The sequence below is a fragment of the Leucoraja erinacea genome, chromosome 26 (assembly GCF_028641065.1).
Source record: "Leucoraja erinacea ecotype New England chromosome 26, Leri_hhj_1, whole genome shotgun sequence".
Taxonomy (NCBI): domain Eukaryota; kingdom Metazoa; phylum Chordata; class Chondrichthyes; order Rajiformes; family Rajidae; genus Leucoraja; species Leucoraja erinaceus.
The window spans coordinates 18,547,557-18,574,073 of record NC_073402.1 but is presented as its reverse complement, the minus strand read 5'-3'; the positions used below and the strand labels follow the sequence as shown (position 1 = coordinate 18,574,073).

Genomic DNA, 26,517 nt, shown 5'->3' with positions numbered 1-26,517 from the left:
TAAATGTGTTGTTTGCTGTTATTTACTAATACTGTCATCAATTTTAATCTTTCCAAGTTAATTTTTGTACCCTCTCAAAATTACATCAATCTCACATCAATCTATCAATTTGATATTCCTCATACTTGAGTCCTATCTTCATCTTAAAGCCTATCATATTATGGTCAATATTGCCTGGATCAGTAATTCCCAATCTGGGGCCATATGGCAAATGTCAGGGGGGCCACAAAAAACTTTGGGATTTAGGGGGGCACAGGTTCAATGAAGGGGGCCACAGAGCTACCACCCTGTTGCCTCCTAAATTTCAGTTCTAATAAATTGAAATCTATGTAGTTGAAATATTTTTGATGTTTGTGGAATAGAATAAAAGAGAATATATGTGCAATTAATAGATATTGATATTTTTATGGAAGGTATTATAATATTGAAGTACTTTTTTCCGCTAATAATGTCAGGGGGGGCCACAGAAAAATTAAAAGATCCCAAGGGGGCCATGAGCTAAAAAAGGTTGGGAACCACTGGCCTAGATGACCTCCGACTTGCATTTCTTTCTTTGCATTAGCTCACTCCACATTACTTTACCCAAAAGTGATTTTTTTTTTCCCCCTTGGTGGACTTTTAACATGTTGGGTTAAAAATAAGTCCTGTTTCCAGTGTGGCCCACTAGTTTTCTCCTGTAGCTACCTATTTAGTCTAATTAACACTGGAGTAAGTAGAACGCATTTATGAAAATTCTACCTTTTTCCACTCATTTCTTATTTTTGCCTTTTTATTTTTTCCTTCACCTTTTTCCATTGTTAGTTGTTCTTCAGAGGATATGTGTGGATGATCCTTTAATATTTTTTACTTTAATCGGTCTGATTTCTACCTTTGTTTTTCTCCCACTGTGTTGCTTTCTTCTGTCACCATAATATTGTCACTAATGACTATTGCTTCCCCCACCTCTCTTTTTTCCCTCTCTATCATTTCTAAATATGTTATACCCTGCAGTGCTTAATTCCCAATCCTGATTTTTGTTGTTGTCAGCTCTCAGTAATCCCCATTATGTCAGGTTCATCCCAATACATGTTTGCCTCCAGCTTCCTGTTTTATTACAGGCACTGTGTATATTGTAGTCAAGGCAGTCTGTCCTATTTTTAACAGAATTTCTCATCCCTGAATGATTAATCATCCTTATAAGTTGCTTTTGTTTAATTCTATTTGCTCATTCTTATCTCCTATGTTCACTTTCCCAATTTTGTTTATATTTAGTCTGTGCATGTTTCTCATAAATCGCTACCTGTTTACTAGTTTTGCCACTAACCTGTCTATCCTTTCTGCTCGGACACATGACTCATCCTGGTTCAGGAAGAGTCATCCACTCATACAACATGGAAACACATATTTCTGCCCAAATTGCCCACACTGACCAAGATGTCCCTTTTACATTAGTCCCACCTGTCCTATATCCCTCTAATTCTTTCCTCCCTATCCCTGTACCTGTCCAGGAGATCATACCATCAGGACAGCTTCTCATCCCAGAGAAGCCATTGGTGTCCTTTGCAAAGAAAACACTTCACCAACACACTAGTCTTTCAGATCAGCACAGGGAATGGAGGGGGGGTTAATAGGTTGCACGGTGGGGGGAAATGTACACCAGCCAGCCAACGATTAGAACCACCTCACGTCGATGAACTCTCATTTCACCACAGATGCGACGAGTTTGATCCTTATTTTACACGATTTTGTTGTTGTCATCCCTCAGTAATCCCTATTATATCAGGTTATTCAAAAAATGCATGCTTGCCTCCAGCTCCCTTGTTGTATTACAGGCACTGTGTACAGTGCAATAGATACCTCCCTTATGGGCAGGGATGAGTCCCTAGAAAACAGTCATTGTCACGACGATCCATAATGCAGAGCCCAAATTGTCTGCACGTGTCCATGAAACGCGAGTTTGGACAAAAATTGTTCAGACTTTAGACCTTTGAGACTTTAGAGATACGGCACGGAAACAGGCCCTTCTGCCCACCAAGTCTGCGCCAACCAGCAAACACTCCGTACACTAACCTACACACTAGTGACACTTTTACAACTTACCAAAGCCAATTAACCTACATGTCTTTGGACTGTGGGGGGACACTGGCATACTCACGTGATCACAGGAAGAACGTACAAACTCTGTATGGGCAGCATCCATAGTCAGGTTCTAACCTGCTTCTCTGGCACTGTAAGGCTGCAATTCTAATGTTGCACCACTGTACCGCCCCATAAATTTATTTATTAACTTTCTTGAGCATTCATTTTATTCCTCAGCTCTAGTTTTTGGTTAGTGATTTATAAATTCTGTAAGGGCAAACATGAATGTTCACCCCACCAGACTCTGTTATCAGGTTTTAGAACAGTGCTTCCATAAGCTAGGGCACTGACCGATTCCCCTCCAACACATTGGAGGTTTATGGAACTGATGCTTTACAATGCTGAGAACTGTACTCAGTATCTCCACTCCTTTGCTCTATCTATTGTACTTGAATTTGACTTGATTGTATTTATGTATAGTATTATCGGATCTGTTTGGATAGCATGTGAAACAAAGTTTTTCACTATACCTTGCTACATGTGATAAGCCTAACCCAAAAGCTAACCTGACTGTTATGGTCAGTAGAAAAATAGCAGATGGAATTCAATCCAGCAAAACGTGGTGAATCACATTTGGTGTTGAGAAAGGTGCAAGAGAATACATAATAGAATATGATGAGGAACAGAACCACAGAGAGATCGTGGAGTGTTTGTTCATAAATTATTTTATTCAGCAGGATAAGATAGTTCAGGAAGCCTATGGGACACTTATCTAAACTGGCACATAATATGTACAAAAACAGGAAATATTCATTGTCACTATGAATGTATTCTGTCCAGTTCCCGATTTTAGACAATTTTGGTTACCATAAAGTTGTCACAGAGTTTAAAATTATGCAAAGAAGATATACAAGGATGTTTCTAGGAACATCTTAGAAGCTGGAGTTATTTCCTTTGGAACAGAGAACACCAAGGAAAGGATGGTGGAGGCAGACAGTATCAACATTTTCAAGAAGTTGCTAGGTGATCACCAGACGAACCGTAATATAAAAGGCCACAGGCTGGGAGGCAGGATTAGCCGAAGGAAGTTTCTCAGTCACCCTTACAAACCTGAATAGTTTCATGCTTATGTTGTTATTTTCTGAGGATAGATGTACTTGATGGCCAAGCTTGTGAGAGAAACATTTGAACCCATATTGGCTCTTGGAGTCATTATTGCTGCAGTCTCTCCCGTGTCCGATGGCTGTCTGGAAAAATTCAAGCCCATGCTAGCATCCAGAGTGATTATCATAAGCAACTCGTCGGCCCCATTCATTTGCTGATATGAACCTGACCATTTGTGTTAGTCTCCTCCTGAGCAATTGGGTTGCCCAGAAAGGACTAAACATTGGATTCTTGTTTTTCAAGCTTCTGTTTATCTTAAGGCTTCTTTGGCAGATCAGAGACCTTGAGAATGGGCGATGGTAAATGGGTGAGTTACCTACAGAGGTTCGCCATACAACAGTAGATTACTCATATTATTAAAATGAAGCAATGGCCCAACATTGTACACCTGTGGCATCATCTAGTCATCTGGAAATTAATCTAAGTTCGTACCCTGCTATTTCTTAATGCTCATATTACCTGCTGAATCCCTTGAGAATTAAAAGGCAATTAAATCCGTACTGATGACCAAGGACTTTACTGCATTCAAGTAATAAAAGTGTACAATCTGAAATATTACTCAAATATATTTTTTATTTTCATTAGATTGAAACTTGAGTTTGTCAAAATACCTATGTCCAGATAACAAATGAATCCTGAGATCTAATGTACTTTATATCGTTAGAGTAAATAAAGTCCTTAGGCCGGTGGTGGTTTATTTTAAGTGACTCTTTAATCACTGTCAGCGATGCTATATATAAACTAACCTCAATGACTGCACCTACAAGCTACCTGAATTAACATTATCTACTTTATATGTACATGGCATAACAACTGTTGCTGTTGTTCCAAAACTAGTTTAAACCTATTCTATAAGACATATACTTCTGTGAAGCATAAAGGGAAATGTAACATTGTAGTATTGTAGTGAACACTAAGGATGTATAAGGCGGAGACTCCAGTAAAATAAAACATTAATTGGTTTTATTCCCTGAGGATGTTTTCAGGGCAATAAAAGTTTAAGAAACTAAAATACTGCAGATGCTGTATATCTGAAATAAAGACAGAAAATGGAGTGAAACAGAGTTCAAACTTCAAGTCAGTACGGATATCTTGTAAGTAGATAATATCTAGTTAATAAGAAGTTAAGGAATCTTTGGTTATGTGTTTGTTCTTTTGGTTTCTCACAGCCTGAGTTCCTACCGACTTACATTACAATATTTCAACCTCGCTGTGAGTTCTTCCTTCTTCCCTCAAAATGACCTCTTCGTGCCATGGATTAGTTTCATCAGTTGGAAAATATCTCACAAGTTAAACATTAACATTCCATTTGATCCCTCTCTTTACTGAGGAAGCGTGGAGAATAGGTCTTGATGTAATCATTCCCTTAATGGGACTGACAACACATCGGTCCAGTATACAAAAGTCACTTGTCCAAATACTAACTGAATAAATAATGAAAATTGCTTTTAAGTTTTGAATACTTCAAACTTGGGGAAACAATCCAAATCAATCTTTTTTTAATTTATAATTATCTTCTTTACATTAACGTTGCTTTTCGTTGCACTGGAAATTGGCAAGCATATTGATAAGGGAGTTCATGAAATTCTTTGAGGAATACATTCTGGATGAATGGAAAAGATTAGTGAAACTCAGATATCACTGTGGATGTGTTTGTGCCAAATATCTCCTGAAGTCTATAATACCAACAAATATTGCACATTCCAGCAGGAGATATGAATGACAAGTGATACAGCAGATTAAAAAAATGCATCTTTATGTTTCCAAGGAGGTTTTTAAATACTTTTTTCAAAGTGTTCTTGCTTAAGTTGGTTTCAAACACCGAGCCAAAAATGTTCGGTACCGTTTATAGTAAAATATTCAGATATCCGAGTGCTCTAGTTACTGAGGGAGATTTTAATTTTATTAGCTGTTACATGGTTCAGCGTAGAAGAATGAACTCCTTTTTTTTACACTTGAAATGTTACATTTTTCAAAGCTGCTATCTACTAGATTTGCGAGCCTGAGGGTTTGAATAAATGACTGCTCACAAATCAGGTAAAAAGCTGGTAAAAGGACACATTGGAGGGTCCTGACAGGGAGATGCAATCCCTCTCTCTCGCTGTAAGTGGTTTTCAATGATGTTTGGTCACTTTAGGCCTTTTATTAATGAGCCCTATGGGGATAGTGACAGAACTTCTTTTTTCTCTAACAAGACATCAGATGACTCTTGTTACCATGGAAATGCACCATGGAATCTATTTTTTGCCTCATCTAATAGAGGGCTCTGAGCAGGGTACATTCTTTAAAGACACTGCTCCAGTTAGATCAATTAGCATCAGTCTGTGATTCTGTGTGATGTATAATGATTACAGCACATTTCTAACACCCACAATTACAATAATTCACTGAAAATGAGGGCAACCGATATGATCCGACATTAATAAGGCTTCAGTCTTAAAGGGCAGGCTTGTGAGAAATGTGGGTAGAGGCATGAGGCCACATTCTCCTGAAGCCTCCTGGCGTCCATTGACCTATGAGTAAAAGACACTGACTTTTTATTCTGATACTTTGCGCTGATTTGAATTTGGGCGTCATTAGTAATGTTGAAAAATTATGAAACATTAAAGAGCATGGCCTTTGACTCTCAGAAGTAGAGAGAAAGGAGAGACCAAACACGGGAAACTAGTAGAATTCTTCCAATTGCAGAACTGACGTGAATAGCAAACTCATCTGAAACCATCGAGCTCTGTTCAGCAAGAACTGATATTCTAGCTGTTGCCACTTGAGATATCTTCTCAACATGTATATCCGACTTTCAGTGATGGCATTTACAAAAACGTGTCCGTCACATATTAATGAAATTTGGAAAGTTTTAATGAAACTCACACAGTTGAGGAAGAACCGCTGCCTGATTAATTAAGTTATGAAGAAATTCCTCCTGTAGATTAATCAGCACTAGCTTCACAAGGGCAAATGTTGGTCAATGCTCACTGCTTTTTGACCGATTTTTTTTGTTTCCCATTTTCACTGATTTGCAGGCTTGGGTTTGTGTGTTTTATTGTGAGTTACTTATCATATTTAGTGCTGCTCTTCAACCTTGGACATCTTATGTTTTCTTTAAAATAAACTTAAAGCTTGTTGCTTATGAAACTGCAGCCCCTTATGACTGAAATATGCATCTTTTATGACAATTATTATGTTAGTTAGATCATTAATTAGTAACCAGTCCTGGGACACCTGAAGTTGCCATCCTTTGTTAGACCACACAAGGTATTGCTGTTGACAAAGGACTGTGGTTCAGCTACTCACCTGTGAATGTAGCTAAATTTGTTGAAGTTAGTACAAGAAAGTGAACAAAATCTGATTTTCGGATCTGTTTTCTGGCTGCATTAGTAACCTGTGGTAATATGGTGGAGAAAGATCTTCATGCATAATGCTTGCATTTCCCAGTCACAGCTTCCTTAAGCTTCCTTAGAACTCCATTGATATTCTCAGGATCATACGTTCATAAATTCTCGGAACAGAATCAGGCCATTTGGCCCATCAAGTCTACTCCGCCATTCAATCGTGGATGATCTATCTTTTCCTCTCAAACCCATTCTCCTGACTTCGCCCCTTAACCCCTGACACCCTTATTATTCAGGTCATTGTTTGTGCTGTGATCCATCTGCATTCTGAGATAGCAATGACTATGAGCTTTGCCCCTTCTATGGGCTTTGAATTCCCAAGGAGCTACACCTGCTAAACAACTGCTAGAACTCTCTGACAAGATCATTCGTATTTAGTTCTTCTATTGCTACATAGACAACATAGAATAAAGTGCATAGGTATAGGCCACTTGATGTAACCAGTCATGCTGCCAATCTTCACCCATTTGAGCCTCCTCCTATTCTTGCTTGTCTAATCTCATCAGCATAATGCTCCTGCACATGCTTATCCATCCCCAGTTTACATTATTTTCACCTTGGTTGTTCAAGTTCCATGCTTTTACCACTTTCTAGTTAAAGAAAATTTCCCCCAAATTTCCAAATTGGAAACGTTTTTTTTTGTGAATGGCTTTTATACTTTCTCCCAACAAATGGAAACTTTTTCTCTGTGCTTTCCAAAGCCTTTTACATAACGAAAGAATTCCATTAGATAGCTTTCAGATTTATTTTACGCAAGAAGAGTTGTAATCAGTTGATGCAAGGCCTAGATAGAGTGGATATGGAGAGGATGTTTCCGGTAGTGGGAGAATCTAGGACCAGAGGGCACAGCTTCAGAATAAAAGGACGTACCTATGGAATGGAGATGAGGACGAATTTCTTCAGCCAGAGGGTGGTGAATCTGCAGAATTAATTGCAACGCATTTTTAAAGAGATTGATAAGTTCTTGATTAGTATGGGTGTCAAAAGATATGGGGAGAAGGCAGGAGAATGGTGTGAGAGGGAAAAATAAATCAGCCATGATAGAATGATGGATCAGACTCCATGAGCTGAATGGCCTAATTCTATCCTATGTCTTAAGGCCTTATAGTTTTATGGTCTTTTTAAGCAAAATCTCAGTGTTAGTTTGTCCTTGGAAACCTTTTTGTGCCTCATCTTTGTGACTCATTCACATAAAATGTAGCAATCAGAATTATGTTCAATACCTCGAGTGGTTTAACAATCGTCAGTTAAAGTTTAGCATAACTTCTCCACTTATAACTCTGGTCCTCTGGAAACAATGCCTGTTGGTTTTTGTACGAGTTTGTAATGAAACCTACAGTAGACCTTGATACTGCTGGAGTGTGGGTAAAGTTACAATAACAATAACAATTACAGGGGCTTCGGAGCTTCAAACAAGAACATTTAATCTAAGTCCAACTCAAAGGAATTCAATGCAGTAGTGCTTTTTACATATGCACATGTGGTGATGTCATGCCTCTGGCCATGTGACTTATTCACACGATTATATGCAAATACTATCACTTTGAAGAAAACACTTGTTACGGTTCCACAACTTATATCACAGGTTCAGTCTGTGAGAAACTTCCTTTGGTCAGTATGACCTCAATTGAGAGTTTGTTTCTGACATTGCAGCACTAGTGAGGAAGTGCCGCCTCTTGGTCTAATTCTTACTGTTCCGTGAATTGAAAATAGTAACTGACTGGCGTGAGGAATATGTTATTGCTACACATTTCTTCAGTGTTTCTTGCTGTAATTCTTTGAACTACAATGACGTGATTTCTGACACGATATTGGCTACAAAGTACCTAAGTACCGATTTGGACTACTTCACTGAGGTCCCATTACTGAGCCTTGTACTCTCTCTCGTTGCTTCAGGTTATTGTAACTTCCTCAGTCGGTGGAAATTTCTGTTCTTTTTCTCAAAACACTGCTTCCTGCTTCAATTGCTGCCTCTCCATTCTTCCCTCTACATTGGCTTTACAAGATATAGATTCAGCCAGAGTAAAACCATAAGTGGCGTACGGAGTCACACAGCATTTCAACAAGGAATTAGTCGATGATGAGTTATCGTGAAGCTAAACTAACTTTGAAGCATCTGCTTTGTCAACATTTCCTTTAACATCTGTTCTGATCTCTCTGTTCCCCTTTGGGATTCAGGGTGATACAGAGGACTGATGCTATTACATTGCACTGAACTTTCAAATAAATACAAAATTAAAAGTTGGACACTAATTCATCTGGAAACCAAGCGTAGCAACGACTTATCTCAGCCCTTCATCAGTACATTCATTGTCATACACATATCCACATGTCCATTCTTGATCTGATTTGAGTGTCAAGGAGCAAGGGAAATGATTGTTCCATTTTGGCAGATTTTTCTTTTGGCATTTTTCACTTGTGTAGTCATTTGTGTGTTTATATTCTGAGATTCCTTGCTCCCCTACCTCATTTAGTGATTTTTTTTCCATGTAATATATGATCTCTTTATTTTTGTTGCAAATTTTTGCCTAGAAATTCATACGTGTAGTGCTTGTTTTTCAATGTTACGCATTTCAAAGAGGGCTATTTCTGGAGTGCACTTTGCTTCAATCTCTAAGTTTGATCATGAAACCAGATATTCAACTGGATACTTTTGGTCATGAAACACACTCACACCAAAAAAATATTTTCAGCATTAAACGCAGAGGGAGTGACATAATTTCCTACAAAAAGCTCACTTAGTCAGATGGTGAATCCGTGGACTTCTTTGCCACAGAAGGCTGTGGAGGCCAAGTCAGTGCATATTTTTAAGGCAGAGATAGATAGATTCTTGATTAGTACAGGTGTCAGAGGTTATGGGGTGAAGGCAGGAGAATGGGGTTAGGAAGGAGTGATAGATCAGCCATGATTGAATGGCAGAGTAGACTTGATGAGCCAAATGGCCTATCCTACTACTATCACTTATGACCTTATGAACATCCAACTCCCTCTGAGATCATGACTTCTCAGTTCATTGACACGGTTCACTTCTCTGTCTTCTGTCTTTAACCTAACCTGCTACCCTCCTGACACTTTTTTCATCAGAAAATGTAGTGCTGGAAGTCAAACGGACATACATATATGTGTGGAAATAAGGAGGTAAAATGTGCTGATCGGTTTAGTGTTGGTAGTAAGAAAATAAACAGAATTTCTCCTAATGACATTTATATGCTTTAATATTATTTTTGAAACTGTTATGTGGTACCTTAATGATAAACCTCTGTTAATATATATAGCCTCCACTCTAGATTTCACTTTTGAATTGTTGCTTTTTGAGTATAAAGGCTGACAGTTTATTATTATATTTTTGGTTTCAATGGATTTGTTCCTTTAGGAGAAATTATTTTTTTCCTACCATCACCATTAAGGTGCTCAGCATGATCTACCTCTATTTGTATTCCCACAAATATATGTGTGTCTGTTGGTCATCTACCACTGTATAGCAAGGAACATCTACCTCAACATCTACAATGTTAATAATGATGTTAGCTCAAAAGGAATGTGTTTTATTTTGTCTTCAAAACAATCCAAGGTTAGACATCTGGATTTCTCCAGGCATAGTGGAAAACACTTTATTGGCTATATTCCAAACTTGCAGAACTAGTTTTCTGGTTAAAGCTTACAGGAACCATTCAAAATTAAAGCTTTCCAGCTTTAAAATTCAAAGTATAATAGTTGATTTCTACTCATGATTTTGTGATAATGTATTCAATCTTCATATGTCATGTCACTGTCGATAAACCTCCAGGCCACCTCTGGCCGAGATCTATTGTCTTCAGTTCCTCTTCTGGAACTGGTCTTATGGCCAAAACCCTCATGTTTCTCAGGGACTGCCTCTCACATCCTGTCAGGGGTACCCTTCGACTTTATATAGCAGCAGATTTTTATATTGTTCAAGAGATTACTCCCTCTAGCCACTTAAGAGTCAACTTGCCTTTAGGAGAAGGTCATAATACGCATGTGAGCTCTCCATGAGACTTTCAGAGTTTCTCAACAGATAAATCTTCATAACACAGTCTTTTGATTAATAGTTTCTTTATTGGTGAAGAAAAACAATAAGATATTCATCTGACCTTGTTCTCTGACTCGTCCACTTTAATCTTCATCAAACTCCAGCATATTGCTTTAAACGTTAGAAAACTCCTCGTGTCTCGGTAAAAATCTACATGGTCGAAGGGTGTTCCTTCTACCATGTAGCTCTAAAACTAAACCTAAAACTAAGCTTCTGCACAAGAAACACAGCAGCAAACACGCCCTTGACTACGTAATAAATCCCACCCACATAATTATGGGCTAAAATTTAAAGACAAATGCCATAATTAATGACACACAAAATAAGCCAAATGGCAACTCCAGTCACTTTCTTCATTTCACAGGTAAATAAGGTGAAAGGACGGTGATGTTCTGCAAATGTTTCCTTTATTTGGGATATGGGGGAACAGGGAGTGGACGTAACATCATACACAATCCCAGCCTGTGAAACATACACAATCACACCCTGTGTGAAAACGCGCAGCTAAAAATAACACGGGGATTTCTATGGGGATTTTAGTAACTGCTTGGATTTTTCTAACTTTCTCCTGCGGTGCTAGAAGTGAAATGAGCTGGAGGTACCAGAATAAAATAAGGTAGCATGATATACTTTATATCTCCAATACCGCAAAGAGCATAATTGCTGAACATGACACATTGTGCATCACCTGCCAATGCTCTCACATCTTTCATGGTAAAGGGAGGTGCACATATCTCAATAGATTAAAGCAAATGCACCAGCACAGTTTGTAGGCCATAATTAATTACTGTTGCATATTGCAATGCCTGTTGTAACTGAACTCTCCTGCAAGAACAATACTGCCATTGGCTGTGATGGTTGCAAAACTCATTAACTTTTATGCCTCCAGTAGTTACAAGATCTCACCCATATTATTTAACATTATAGTAGCGATTATAGTTCATTGTCTGCAAAGTGCTTTGGGTCATTGAAAATCACTGCGTAAGTGGATAGTTTTTTGTGATTATATGCAGAACCTGCATATATAAACTACACCTTGTTGGCAATGATTCCCTGGAAAGTTGAGAACAGAGGCGCTGAAGTCCCACCCAGTTAATTTCTAATATCATAGAAACATATTGGAAACTGCCATGGAAAGAGAGTCATCATCACATCTCTCTGAAAATGATCTCTAACGCAGAGGAAGAAGGTTCAGGACACTAAACTTACACAAGCATTGAGACCAAAGATCCTATAGCGGAGCAAGATAGACCACTCCTACTAAATTCAATGGGCTGACATGTAGTACGCAACGGAGCAGAACATGGGCCTTTTTTTCATCCCTTTCAGTAACCCGACTCGCAATGTAATCAGCATTGCGGGGGTAACAGTTTGTGTTTTTAAATTATAATTCTGAAAATGAGAAGATTTTTACCAACAAACTTTTATTTTTACGAGGATGTTTCCGTAACTGGCTTCCGTCTCCGCACTAGTATCTTTGCTCCGCTATGGGATCTTTGGTGCGGAGATGGAAGCCGGTTACGGAAATGGGGCCGAAAATTACCCATGAATCTGCCCATGACCGTACTACGTCTTTTTCCTCGAGTGGGCTATCTTGCTTGCTATAGGATCTTTGATTGAGACCTTGGACACCCATTTACAGCAGAATATCACCAACAGATGTAACTAGTTGCCAGACTGTTTAGAAAAGGCAAGGATATAGGGCAGGCCCTACCCTCAACTTTGCTGACACAAGCAGATTCCCCCACCAGTTGCATCATGGCAGCAATGAAGGAGGATGTGCCAGTGAATGAGACAGACAACTGTTTTCACCTGATGTGAAAACATTACATGTACCTATAAGTGGAAGTTTGCAAAGGCAATTTGATGCTCCCATTCAGGGAGAGCTTTAACAGCCTCTTGGGATCGAAAGTAAGATAACCAAAACTTAACTTCAGAGGGATGTTCAAAGGAGCCCATGGATACTGCGTCTGACCAGAACATGTAACCAGCCCTCAGTGAATCATGAAGCAGACCTTTTCCACTTTAGTGAACAAGGGAAGGAGCATCAATATTAGCAGGAGGAAAATAATGGGAAGGCAGTGAAAATCAAAGGATGAAGGATTTCACTTTCCTTTTCATAGTTTTCCATCATTTTGCCAGTGGGTGATCCCATCACTAAATTAGATGTTGCCGTATTATTTTTATTATATTCACAGCGTATCCTTGAGGATTCCAAATGCCATCCTTTGTTTCAAAGAGATGTATCACAGTCCAGAGTTTTGGTGATTTTGTTTTGCTTAAGATTTCTTTTCACCATCTTCCAAGTCCCCATGCAATAAAATACTTGTACAATTTACAGCTCAGAAGAGCAACCCTGTCCACATAGTCACCCTATCTTTTTACAGGTTGTAGTTATAACTGTGTTGCTATCTATTTCTAAGTTAATTGGCTTCGGCTGTGTAGAATAGCATGAGTGTACAGGTGATGGACTTGGGGACTTGGTGGGGTGAGTGGCTTGGGATTTCCACAGACTTGCAATGAAGTAAAGTCAACATTGGAAAAATCTGGATATTTGAGACATTGAAAGACATAGAGTGTAGGAATAAAATATATACTCGTATTTTTAGAGTTGAGTTCAGTCTACAAACACACTGCCAAAAATATTCGCCTCTCATTGAGTTCACTCCAACTTTAGCTATTTTGGTGATTTTGTTTGCTAATCATGAATTTATACTTAAATAATTAGTCATAGTCGCACAGCACGGAAACAGTCCCTTCAGTCCAACTCATCCGTGCCAACTAAGATGCCTCGGTGATTGCCAGTCACCCCCCGCCCCATGTAGTCATACAGTGTAGAAACAGGCATCTTTACAGGTCTCAATAAAAAATCAATTAAACAACTGCAGCTTATCCAAAATGCCACTGCCAGAGTCTTGACCAACACCAAGAAAATGGACCACATTACACCTGTCCTTAAATCTTTACACTGGCTCCCTGTGTGTAAGAGGATAGATTTTAAAATTCTGTTACTGACCTACAAGGCACTGAATGGTCTAGGTCCAAAATACATCTCTGACCTACTTGTTGTATATGAGGCGCCTAGACTCCTCAGGTCTTCAGGAACAGGTTTACTCTGTGTTCCCAGGGTCAGAACTAAAAAGGCTGAAGCAGCATTCAGTTTTTATGCTCCACACCTGTGGAACAAGCTCCCTGAACACCTGAGGTGTGCACTGACTGTAAGCGCATTTAAATCAGGCCTAAAAACACTGTTGTTTACTATAGCTTGCCATTAACCCGATGTGCAGGTAATCTTAATCGTCTAATTTTAACCCTTTTATGTGCTTTTTAAAATTGTGTTATTGTTTCGTTGACGTTGTTTTATTATTCATACATTTGTTGTATTGCTTATTTTGCAATTTTTAATTATTGACTATTATTTTTTCTTTCCTGTAAAGCACCTTGAATTCCTGTTTGCACGAATGGTGCTATACAAATAAATTTGCCTTGCCTTGCCTTGCCTTGCCTTCGGCACAACTTGCCTATAATCGAGGCTCAACAATCTGAAGAGCACCAGGAATCTTCAACTCAGTCTTTATGACGCTGAAGAATGATTACTTCACGTTTGGATTTGTCCACGGACTACGCGTTTCCTAACGCAAGTCTTCAGCTGCGGCAAAGGTATGGTCCAATAGGATATTGAGAACTTCTCCTTTCAATGAACATTGCTGCCTCCTTTCCAGATGCAGTCTCGGAGATTCTGGTCACACTGCACATCTCATGCCTTGTGTTTGATCTTTATCTGCCAATTTGCACATTTTAGTGGCGTGGAAGGAATCTGGAGCAACCCGAGGAAACCCTCCAGGGAATGTGCGAGCTCCACGGAGATAGCACTCAGACATAGGATGGAGCTCGAGTAGCTGGAGCTCTATTAGATGTGCCACTGCTAAATAATTGCTAATAAGTTATTTTTAACAATTTATGATGTCATTAAAATTTGTGGAATTGCTGCTTTAAATCTATTCCCATTCTCAGTATTTCCTTCATTGTAATTAATAAATTGCTGCAGGGTTTCATTCCCATTTGTGTCCCGCATGCAGGCACGAACGTGGCTTCCTAACTTGTCCAAGCAGTTGTCTGAAGGAATCACTGGATGTTATCACTCTTGGCCACCACAATAAAAGAGAGTATTTGATTTTTTTTTTTGTGGGGGTTGGTTGATGAAACAAGATGACTAAATCCTGTGCAGCTCTATTGGATGGAATTAGAAGCCCAGCAGAATCCTCGCCGAGATCAATGCATGGGCAGCTTTGATCTCCGAATAAGCTCCTTTTGATTGCAGGTCTCAAAGTGTCTGCCACATCTCCAGAGAGTTCCGGAATCAAGCTTTTACTTTTATCTCTCCATCATTAGTTCTGCTTACACAGGAAGTTGACACTTCGCAAAGACCTCTGGGACTTTTGCTCCAAGGCTGAATTTTGAGGTTTGAACATCCAGTGAAATTTCTGATCAAATTTTCTTTTCCCTTTTGGTGTTTCTCTGCACTCTGTGTCCTAAACTAATTCTGTTTTAACCTAAACATTTATTTTATATTTAAATAATATTTGCTAACCCATGCTTGCTTTTGCTGCCTAACTCCTAACAATCTATAATATATTAATGGTATCAAATATATTACTTCTAAGGAAAGAAATGGAATGAATTGAGAAGCATTGAGATTCCGAGCAGCAGAAAAATCCCATACGGTTCTTCTTGATATATATTAATTCATATTTTATTTCTTTTAATTCTACTGATCTGACTGGAGCACAGAAACCGAGGCTGAGGTTCTTATATACGGGTTTAAATAACCAGGTTAATGATTTTATTGCAACAGTACATCCAGGAATTTGATATAAATACAATAACTAATGTTCTAAAAGATAGCCCATGGGAATAGCAAGCCTCTAGTAGGTGTGTGATCTTCCCTGTGTGTCAAGGAGGGATACACAGTACAGCAGTTTCCTAATATACAGGGAACAGAAATTCATCCAGATTCTTTTATCAAGCACTTTTACCAAGAATTAAGATAGTAACAGTTACGGATGACCAAAAGCTTGTCAATACAATTAAAAATCTTGCAAAGATAGTCAAAGAAGAACAAACATATCCATTTAATAATTGCTAACACTGGTCAATCACAGATTTGTCAAAAATCAAGAACTCTTTTCAATGTCTCCGGAGAACTCTGAGGCAATAAAGACAACCACACAATATAGAAAGGAAAAGGATGTTTGTTGTTTTAGTTTAGTTTATTGTCACGTGTACCGAAAAGCTTTTATTGCATGTTAACCAGTCAGTGGAAATTGGTAACTAATAGAAGGAATGAGAAGAAATAGAATGGATTCTGTTTAACAGCGGGTTGAAAAACATTCCCTAAGTCAAACCTATTGTACAATCCGAATAATAAAATTTAAATATGCCAGTAATTTTTCAATTAAAGAATCATGTAAAATAGTAAGATTAAATGAGAACTTACCAGTTTGAAGTTTGATCTGTATTTTATGAGGAGTTACGATGAGGGATTACGTGAAGAACCCGCTCAGCACGTATGCGCGGCATACTTCAAAGCAGCGGTGTGGAATCACATAGACACAGTTATTGAAGTAAACATAGTAAAGACAAGGAGACATCAGTTTATGAATTTGACCCATATTATTGAGGGTGGGAGCGGAGGGCACGTAATCCCTCATCGTAACTCCTCATAAAATACAGATCAAACTTCAAACTGGTAAGTTCTCGTTTAATCTTACTATTTTACTTCGGAGTCACGTGAGTGACTACGTGAAGATTTCAAAGCTCTGTGATTTCAAACCGTGTAACAGTTATTACTACATCACTGCCGAAGTCTTTGAGGGAGGAAGTGTGTTATCGTAATCAACCAATGAATCTGTTTGTAGAAAAACAAAATGGTATTTATTAACAATAACAACAAAAAAGAAAATTGCTCCCCCGGGCTTAAATTAAATATTTGCAGACTGTAAAATTGTTTCTGCATATAACACAGGTTTTGCCAACGGCTTGTGATAAAAAGTCCTGAACGTGGTTTCCCTTGCCCATCCTGCTGTAGCCAGGATGTGGTCCATTTGCACGTTCATTCTTTCGCCGTTGACGTGGATGCTGCCCTGGTGGAGTGAGATTTATACAAGTTAGTGTCAATCCCGGCAGCTTTTAGCACCTGCTTGAGCCATCTCAAAATGGTTTGGCTCGTCACCCGACCATGAGGTTTTTTATGACTGACCCACAAGGCGTTTTCACTCCCTCGAATATTGTTAGTTGTGTCTATATAAGATAGTAGGTGGGTCATGACACATAACCGTGGTTCTGGTGGGTAAGCCCGGAATACCACGACTGGACTTGGCGTTCCTGGCCTGCTCTGTTTGATCAGTCCCTGGATCATAAACGAGATCTGGTCTGGAGCTGTAATCATGTTGTCCAGTCGTAACCGATGTAGAGACTGGACCCTCTGTGCGGATACAAGTGCCATTAACATGAGCGTTTTGAGTGTCAATTGTTCCAGGTTGAGGGATCTGGCTGGTGGCCATCCCCTGAGGTAAGTCAGGACCTCACTGACATCCCATATTTGGGTGTACCTTGGTCTAGGGGGGGTTGGTATTGTAAATGCCTTTCATTAATTTTACCACCAGCGGGTGAGATCCCTGTTGTCCTGGTGCTAGTGTTAAGTAGGCAGACAGGGCACTTCTCGCTGTGTTGATGGCACTGTAGCTGAGTCCTTCTTCGTAGTGAAGTTTGGCCAGGAATTCCAGTAGGTTGGTGACTGATGCAGTTGTGTAGGTGGTCCCTGTATCCAGGCAGTACTTTTCCCATTTTTTGATATTGGTCAAGTGCTGTTTTTTAGTGGATGTTCGGAGGGATGCTGACATGGTGTCGACAGTTTGTTCTGATAATCCCAGTCCCAGCAATGGTCTGTTCAGAATCTGCAACCCAGGAGTTTGATTTTTTCATGGCATGGGTGGCTTATGCCTGACACTGGGTGTTTTAATAATTCTGGGTCACTGGGAAATGTCATCGGAGTTCCAACAACCATGTCATGGAGTATCGGGAACCATGGCTGTGTAGGCCAGTCGGGTACTATCAAAATACCTGAAGCAGAGTCCATTTGTATTTTGCGTAGTACCCGACTAATGAGGCAGAAGGGAGGAAATGCATAGAAGAAGAAATTTCCCCAATCCAGCGCGAACGCATCTACCGCTGCTGCCTCAGGGTCTGGTTCCCAGGCGACACACATAGGTACCTGGTGATTTAGCCTTGATGCGAATAAATCGATATCTGGCATGCCATATTGCTTGACAATTTTTGCAAATATTTTGGGGTTTAACATCCATTCGATGTTGTCATTAAATTTACGTGACCTGGTGTCTGCCACTGTATTTAGCTTACCTGGTAGGTAAGTTGCTGATAGCCAAATATGTCTTTCGACACACCATTGCCAAATTGTGTAAACCAACTTGTCGCATGATAACGATTTTATGCCGCCCATATGGTTAATGTAGGCCACCACCGTAGTATTATCTATTTGTAACCGAACATGCAAGTGATGCATATTTGATGCATATGCTTTAAAACCATAGAAGGCACCCAACATAATTTATGCGCAGTGTAAGTAGTAATGATGACTCAGGGTTAGTCCATCTACCACCTGTGCTGCACATGGCGTTAGTTGCTCCCCAGCCTTGAGCACTGGCATCTGTTTGGATAACTAGCGTAGGGTTAGTGATGATATTAGGGCTAAAACTATGCCAAACGTTTTTTGCCCACCACTGTAGTTCTGATATTGCTTCAGTGGGTAACTTCATGACACAATCATAATGACCTGCATGTCGTTTTAGTGCCTGTACCTTTGCTCCTTGTAAGTTTTGATAGTGCAAAGGTCCGAATTGAGTAGCCAGAAATGCTGCTACCATTTTCCCAATTACTATTGCTACTTTAGTTGGTTTTTCGTTGACCATTAGATTGTTGCATGATTGTGCCAATGCAACTGTTTTGTTGTCTCTCTTGGCAAAGTTACAGTCATAGATGGATGTGAATAATTGTGAAAGTAGCCAATAAGTCCATCTATTAAGTTGTGGATGGCTATTCAACTTAGATTTTTCTGATGATGTAAGACAAATTGCCCCATCCCCAAGGTATTCGAACAATCCTTGTTTGGTAGCTGAATATAAAGCTTTGACATAGTCAATTCCATTAGGTTTTGCCTACTATTAAGATATCATCAAGATATGCCATGATATGTATATGTGTGGGAGGAAGGGGGTCTTCTTAATATTGCCAAGGCGGGGACTTTTAGTATCTTGGTGAATAGCACTGCTGCTCTTGGGGCTGATGTTAACACAGCCCGCGGGTTGGGTAACGCTTTTAAACTGCCATTATTGCCCCATCCAGGTAAACGTCAGGTATCTGCGATGATCCTTGTGAATAGGTACTGAATAATAAAGCATCTTTAAGATTAATGCTTGCCATGTAGTATCCTTTGGAAATTAGTTGTTTGACAGTAACAAACGTTTCCATTTTGAAATGTATATACTTAACAAACATATTTAGTGATGTTAAGTCAATGATGATGCGACATCCACCATCTTTTTTGGTTTTAGTGAATATATTTGATACAAATTCCAAGGGTTCATGTTTTGTTTTTTCAATGATACCCGTTGTAATTAGTCTCATCAGTTCAACTTGTCCCTCTCGCTTTTCTTTCACTGAGAGGGAAAATACCCTTTGGGGTAAATGTTGAACTGGTGGCAATTTACCTGTTATGAATTGTATTTTGTATCCACTAATGCCATTGAGTATATACTGATCACTCGTGATAGACTCCCATGCTTCTTTAAACTGGTGTAATTTCCCCCCTGTTAGTATTAAGCCCCTTCTTTCTATATGCTGGTACGAACCAGACCCACCTACCTCCTTGGTTATGGGTATTTCCTCTGGTTCCCGCCGGTCCCACGAGGCTTGTGTGTTGTCTGATGTGGCGTTGACGTTGACGTTGGGGGGTGGCGCATTTTCCAATGAGTCCGCTCTGGGCCCTGGTCTAAAAAAGACTTACGGTGATAGAATGCGGACCCTGAGCTTTCACCAGTCCTATATGGTGGACTACGACTGGTGTACGCGACGGGGTGCTGCCACTTGATGTTTATTGCTCTAGGTTTGCTCGTCCCATGCCCTGCCTTCATGAGACCGAAAGTTTTTGAGGCCTCGGCCATATCCTTCATTCGCTTAGGGAGGTCATTGCCAAAGAGCAGTATGTTTTGCGTAACCCCGCAAATTTAGGATTGATGGCAGGTTTTATTATTTCTTTACGCAGGTTGTTAATCTCAAATTGCGCATTGCACAACAGGCGAGAGTATCCTGTTGAGTGGTGGTCATCTCGGTGTTGTCCACGGAACGAGCAAACAAAGTGATGGCCGACATCAGGAGCCTGAGGATCCGCTGCAGTTTTAGCTCGTGGTGTCGGATGTTTGTCCCAATGTGCCCCCAGATTTGGCTGTTCACAGCTGGCACTTTGAGGGACTCACAGTTCTCAGGCGCTGTATATGTTTCTAAAGCATCATTGACCACCTACTCCTGTAGAGCCCTGTTGGAGAGGTGGTTGATGCTGGCCGCTAGTTTGGCTCCTAACGGTCTTCCTGCACGTGGGGTTGCCACGTAGCGGTCCACTACACCAAGCAGCTCTTCCTGTTCCTGCACCCCTTGCATACTGCCGAGATCTTCAGCCATCTTCTTGACCAGCCCAGTCCTGGTCACCAAAGCTACCCTTGGGTAAGGAGGAAGCAATGGACAGTACACAAGGCACTGTGGAGGGAGTGCCTGACCTCCCTCTGCGAGAGCGCCTCTCCTGGGGCGCACCTCGCTGGAGCACCTGCTCCAGGAGCCGTTCCACGCGGCTCAGGCGACTGTCTCTCCCCCGCCCAGGTGGATAGACGTCCCCGTCTGACGTGTCGGAAACCACCGGCCGGACGCTTTTCCTGGTAGCTTTACCTCCAGCCCGCTGCTCAGGCGCTAGCGGGGCTGGGCTCGGCACGGTGTCGGGGATAGCGGAGCGCTCGGTTAGCGTTCCTACTGCCTGTTGCTGCCCCCCCCTGATGGAACGCTTCTCTGGTGGAGTCGAACGGGGGACAGATTTATTTGAGAGCCTTTTCTTTGGTGTACTCATTCTGAAAGAGAAATCAGACGGCTCTTCTTTGGTAAGTAAAGCCGACCTCAGTTCACTTACCTGACGGTCCGTCTTTTAAATTGCAGCGGGAGCGCCTGACTCCCGCTGTAGCCGCTTGTTGCACTGCTGGCGTAATGCCGCGCATGCGTGCTGAGCGGGTTCTTCACGTAGTCACTCACGTGACTCCGAAGTAAAATCCTGCAACTGATCAGCTCCCAGAAGAATCATTTTCAGGCAGAATGTTAGTATCAGAGCAAAACAATATTAAGCTCTTTGCAATGATCTGATCCATTAATTAATTGGTCCAAGTAACTGTGATTTACTAACTACAAATTTTTAACGTCATTACATTTGTTCTTGTTAGAAACTTATAGAGTAATGCAATTTAACAACAAACTGCGAGTAATGGGGAACTGGCACAGAAGAGGCCAGTATAGATTGGCCATGATCATATTGAATGGCAGGACAGGTTTGTGGGATCTGGTGACCTACCACTCTCCTATTTTCTTGTGTTCTTTTGTCAATACAGATGAGGTACTTCAAGATTTAAAAGAAGCGGAAGGACTTAAAACAAATCAAGACATTTTGAAAGTTTCCATTGTGATTTGTCCAGAACAATTTCTAATCATCCATGGCCATTTACTATGCGGCAATAAACAGGCAGAAGGAGGAGATAAATGAAAACCAATGACTTCAGTGTGATTATATGGGAACATATCTCCATGAAAGCTCATATTGATTGCCTGAAATTCCAATCATTCTCAGACAGGGCTGATCATTCATATGATGTGAAAAATATTACTGTATGTTTGATGACTTTTAATCTCTGAGAGATAAGATGTTTTCAGATATACAGTTTTTAAGAAAGGAGCCAATTGATTTGTGTTGAAGAGACAGTTAACCAGCTTGTTTATTGTTTCATGGACCACTTCCTCAGACGTCTGTGTGACAAGATAATATAATCATAAAATCCTGATGGTGAAGAGGAACGTTCAGTGACAGATGAAATAAATATTTTAGTTTATTTTGAGAGGTTGCTTTTGACACGGGAGAAAATAGCTCTCGAAATAATTCAACTACAGTGTGAAATTTTACAAGTGCTTTTAATTCATCTTCCAGGGAGGATATATTCACTCTTGCCTCCCTTTTCACTGATTTCCAAAGTATTTCCAAAGTTTAACCAACATATACTTACAGGGTATTAGTGACCACAGGGAGCTTGTGGGGGTGGAGTTAAAGGGGTCAGAGACAAGTGGGGAGAGGGAGAGGGAAATAGAAGCGGTCCTTTGCAGTGGTTTGTGGCAATGACAAAGTAGAAGCTTCTTGGTCTTCCTGGTCTAAAGATAGACCACAACTGAATTTCTTTAAACATGTTAATTCAAGCTTTGTTCACCCCTTTCGCCACCATTGGACTGATTCCTTTTTGTTTTAGTGTTTTTTTTACTTTCCAGCTTCTGCTGATGAGATTCTCAGGAGTTTATGGATTAACCGTACATTGTCAAGAGCAATGTGTATATATACATTTATTTTATTGTAAAATGCAAATAAATAATGATTAAAATTTGTTCCATGGTTCAATTATTTCCATGGTTATTTCTCATATAGTTTTCATTCAACTATGTGTTCACCTAGCCTACAGCTAACAATGGCCTGTTTCCCTTATCATCGTTACTTTTTTGCGGGGTGGAATATTGCAACCTTCACGTGGATTGTTTTGACGAATGCAATCGACCCGGCATGCACAATCAAATAAGATCAAATAGAACAAACTGTCCTACAACTTTAGGCTGTGCACGCCATATGCAAGAAGAAGTTACTTTTTTGCATATATGTCATTCATTTGTTCTATATCTCTCTATATCATCACCCATATCTCTCGTTTTCCTTTTTCCTGACTGTCCGAAGAAGGCTCTCATCCCAAAACGTCACCTATTGCTTTTGTCCAGAGATGCTGTCTGACCTGCTGAGTTACTCCAGCTTTTTGTGTTTATCTAATGTGCAAAGTTAATTAAAGTTAATTTTCACATTTTTGACAATTCTGAAATACTGTAATTATAAATCAATCACTAGTTAGTTGTTCGTAATTCATTTTACTTTGATGCTGACGGAATAAAAAATAACTACAGGCTCTTTGTATTTTGAAATAATGCTGCATTTTTGTAGGATTTATATCTGGAAATAAAATGGATTTTAGTTTCCAATCAGATTTGTAGATCACATATTTAATAATTCTATTCAGTCTGGTTTAAACCTGCCTTTTGAAAATTGGTATGCACACACCATATTCCGTTCCTCTGATGCACATCCAATCTAAATAGAGCCCGTTATGTCCTCATTCCCCCATTTCCCCTGCAGACCTTGAATATATCTCAGGGAAACTACAACATCTTTCCCACTGGGCTCTAATATTATATCTTCATTCAGATTAACTGATTTCCATAATTTTTCCTTTTCAATTTTTATGATATTTCTCATTTTATTTTCAATTAATTGAAAAGTTACCCTGTCCTCAGTATCCTATTTTGTAAGCATCAAATGAAAGGAAGGAATGTGTGGAGTGGAAGGAGGTGAAAGAGATTTTTAGTGAATATTTCTCATCAGTTTTTACTGTGGCAAACCTATTTGCCTCAATTCATAAGTTCATAAGTTAATAAGTGATAGGAGCAGAATTAGGCCATTTGGTGCATCAACTCCGTCATTCAATCATGGCTGATCTATGAACTGATCTATCTTTCTCTCTTAACCCCATTTTCAAGTCTTCCCACCATCACCCCTGACATCCATACTAATCGAGAATCTATCTATCCCTGTCTATCTATAGAGAATCTATAAAAAATATCCATTGACTTGGCCTCCATAGCTTTCTGTGGCAATGAATTCCACAGATTCACCACCCTCTGATTAAATAAATTCTTCCTCACCTCCTTCCTAAAGGAACGTCCTTTAATTCTGCTATGACTTCTGGTCCTAGACTCTACCACTAGCAGAAACATCCGCTCCACATCCACTCTATCCAGGCCTTTCACTATTCGGTAAGTTTCAATGAGGTCCCCCTCATCCTTCTAAACTCTAGTGACTACAGGCCCAGTGCTGTCAAACGCTCATCAAATGCCTTAGATTCCATGATCTCAACAGAGGAAGTAATTCCTTTCGACAGAAGAAGTAGTTTAGGCAGGTACAATACTAACATTTAAAAGAAAGTTGGACAGGTACATGAATGTAGGTTGACATGGACCATATATGGATTACCAAAGAGGAGGTATGTTAAGGTGAATAAATCCCCAGGGCTCAACCAATAGCATCCTCAGACCTTGTGGGATACAGAGGCCCTTGCAGAGATATTTGCAAATTCTTTTGACACAAGTGAATTTCTGGCAGACTAGTGGGTGGCTAATGATGTACTATTATTTAAGAGGGGCAGCAACGATAAACCAAGGAACTATAGACCAGTGAGCCTGGCATTAGTGATGGGGAAGTTACTGAAGGAGATTCTGAGTGATAGGATCTACCAGCATTTGGATAAGCAAGGACTGATTATGGATAGTATACATGTCTTTGTGTGTGGGAAATTGTATTTCACAAATCCGTTCAGAGTTGTGTGAAGAGGCAACCAAGAGGAATGACAAGGTTAGAGTGGTGGACATTGTATACATGGCATTTAGGAAGGTTTTTTTCAAGGTCCTGTATGATAGGCTAGCCTGGAAGATTTGATCGCTTGGGATCCAGAAAGAGCTAGTTAATTGTACACATAATTGGCTTGATAGTAGGAAGCAGAGGGTGATGGTGGAATGTTGTTTTTCAAACTGGAGGCCTGTAACTAATGCTGTACAACAGAGATCAGTGCTGGGCCCAATGTTGTTAGGCATTTATATAAGGCATGTACAAGGCATGGTTAATAAGTTTGCAGATTAAACTAAAATAGCTGATGTTGTAGGCAGTAATGAAGGTTATCAACAACTACAACTCAGAGCTGCCAACTCTCACGCTTTGAGTGTGAGACTCACGTCCTCAAGCAAACTCTCATGCCCTCACGCTGATCATAAATTTCTCACGCTCAGTGGTGAGAAATTTTGTGATTACCGAAAATTTAAAAACTCGGATAAACTGCATGGTCCGCGGGTGTTGGAGAGCCGAGGCTGAGGGAGGGATGGGAGCAGAACCAGCGGCGGGAACAGATGCGGGGAGCTGGGACTGGCGACGTGTTTGCCTGGCTGCGAGTGTTTGCGGGGCTAGAGAGTCGCTCGCTGCAGTCCGGCCATGGAGCACTCCGGACAGTGCGAGTGTCCCGGGCCGCGGAGCCGTCGGAAGCGTTGTGCCGCTGCCGTGAGAGTCTCTGTGCCGAAGGGACAGAGAGAGAGAGGGGGGGGGAAGGAGACAGGGAGAGTGGGGGGGGGGGGGGAGAGGGAGAGAGGAGGAGAAAAAGTGCAGAGAGAGAGGGGATGAGAGAGGAAGAGGGAGATAGAGAGGGAGAGAGAGAGAGGGAGAGAGAGAGAGAGAGAGAAGGAGAGAGGGAAAGAGAGGGAGAGACATAGAGAGAAAAAAAAGACACGAGGGAGGGAAGAGAGAGGGGATGGAGAGGGCACACAGAGAGAGGCAGGGAGAGAGAGGAGTGGTAACACAGAGAGAGAGAGAGGGGGAAGAGAGAGAGATGGGGGCAAAGAGAAATAGAGATAGAGACAGAGGAGAAAGAGAGAGGGGAGAGAGAGCCAGGGGGAGAGTGAGGTGGGAGGGAGAAATGGGGGAGAGAGGAGGAGAGATGAGAGAGAGAGGGGGGAAGAGAGAGAGGTGAGAGGAGAGACAGAGAGAGAGGGGAGAGTGTGTAGAGAGGGAGAGAGAGAGGGAGAGATAGAGAGGGAGGGAGAAAGAGAGAGAGGGAGGGAGAGAGGGGAGAGAAAGAGAGGGGGAGAGAGAGGGGAGAGAGAGAGAGGGGAGAGAGAGAGAGGGGGGAGGGAGAGGGGGATAGAGAGGCAGGGCTGCCAACTCCCATGCATTGAGCGTGAGAATCACACATTTCACCAAATTCTCACGCTGATCACAAATTTCTCTCGCTCTGTTGTGAGAAATTCTGTGATCAACGAAAATGTCAAAACTCATATCAACTGCATGGGCCGAGGGTGTTGGAAGCAGAACCAGCGGCGGTGACAGATACGGACGGGGAGAGGGGCTGGAGAGTGTTTGCCGGGCTGGTGAGTCGCTCACTGCAGCTCCGGCCATGGAGCAGCCTCAGTGCAAGAGTCCCGGGCCGTCGGAGGCGTCGAAGCGTTGCGCCGCTGCCGTGAGAGTCTCTGTGCCAAATTCGCCCAGGTGACCGGCATGGATCAGGCTGCGGCTCGGTGCATCCTGGAGGACAACCAGTGGCTGCTGGTAAGTACCAAGCACTGGGTAGATACGGTGGAAGAAAGTGGACTTCAAATGGGGGTGGTTGGAGAAAGCATCCTGCTTGCCTGCTAGATTTTCACTTACTGTAACTGCAGGAAAAATGTTCCCGATGTTGGGGGCGTTCAGAACCATGGGTCACAGTTTAAGAATAAAGGGGGGGCCAGTTAGGACTGAGATGAGATCAAACTTTCTTTAGTAACTTGTCAGTTTCTTTGTTGAACTAAATTAAGGCGCATGTTGCAATCAAAAGCGCTTGAACGAGTTGTGAATCTGTGGAAATCTCTGCC

The 26,517-nt window shown here is 40.9% G+C and overlaps 1 protein-coding gene across 6 annotated transcripts in view; it reads left to right on the top strand.

Moving 5' to 3' along the window:
* LOC129709739 (UPF0500 protein C1orf216 homolog) overlaps window positions 1–26,517 on the top strand; it is a 240,470-nt gene that overhangs the window by 177,900 nt on the left and 36,053 nt on the right. For all 6 annotated transcript variants that reach the window (XM_055656285.1, XM_055656280.1, XM_055656284.1 and 3 more), the window contains one exon: window positions 14,100–14,322. The gene's annotated coding sequence lies outside the window, so the exon portion shown is untranslated. The remainder of the gene's footprint in view (window positions 1–14,099; window positions 14,323–26,517) is intronic.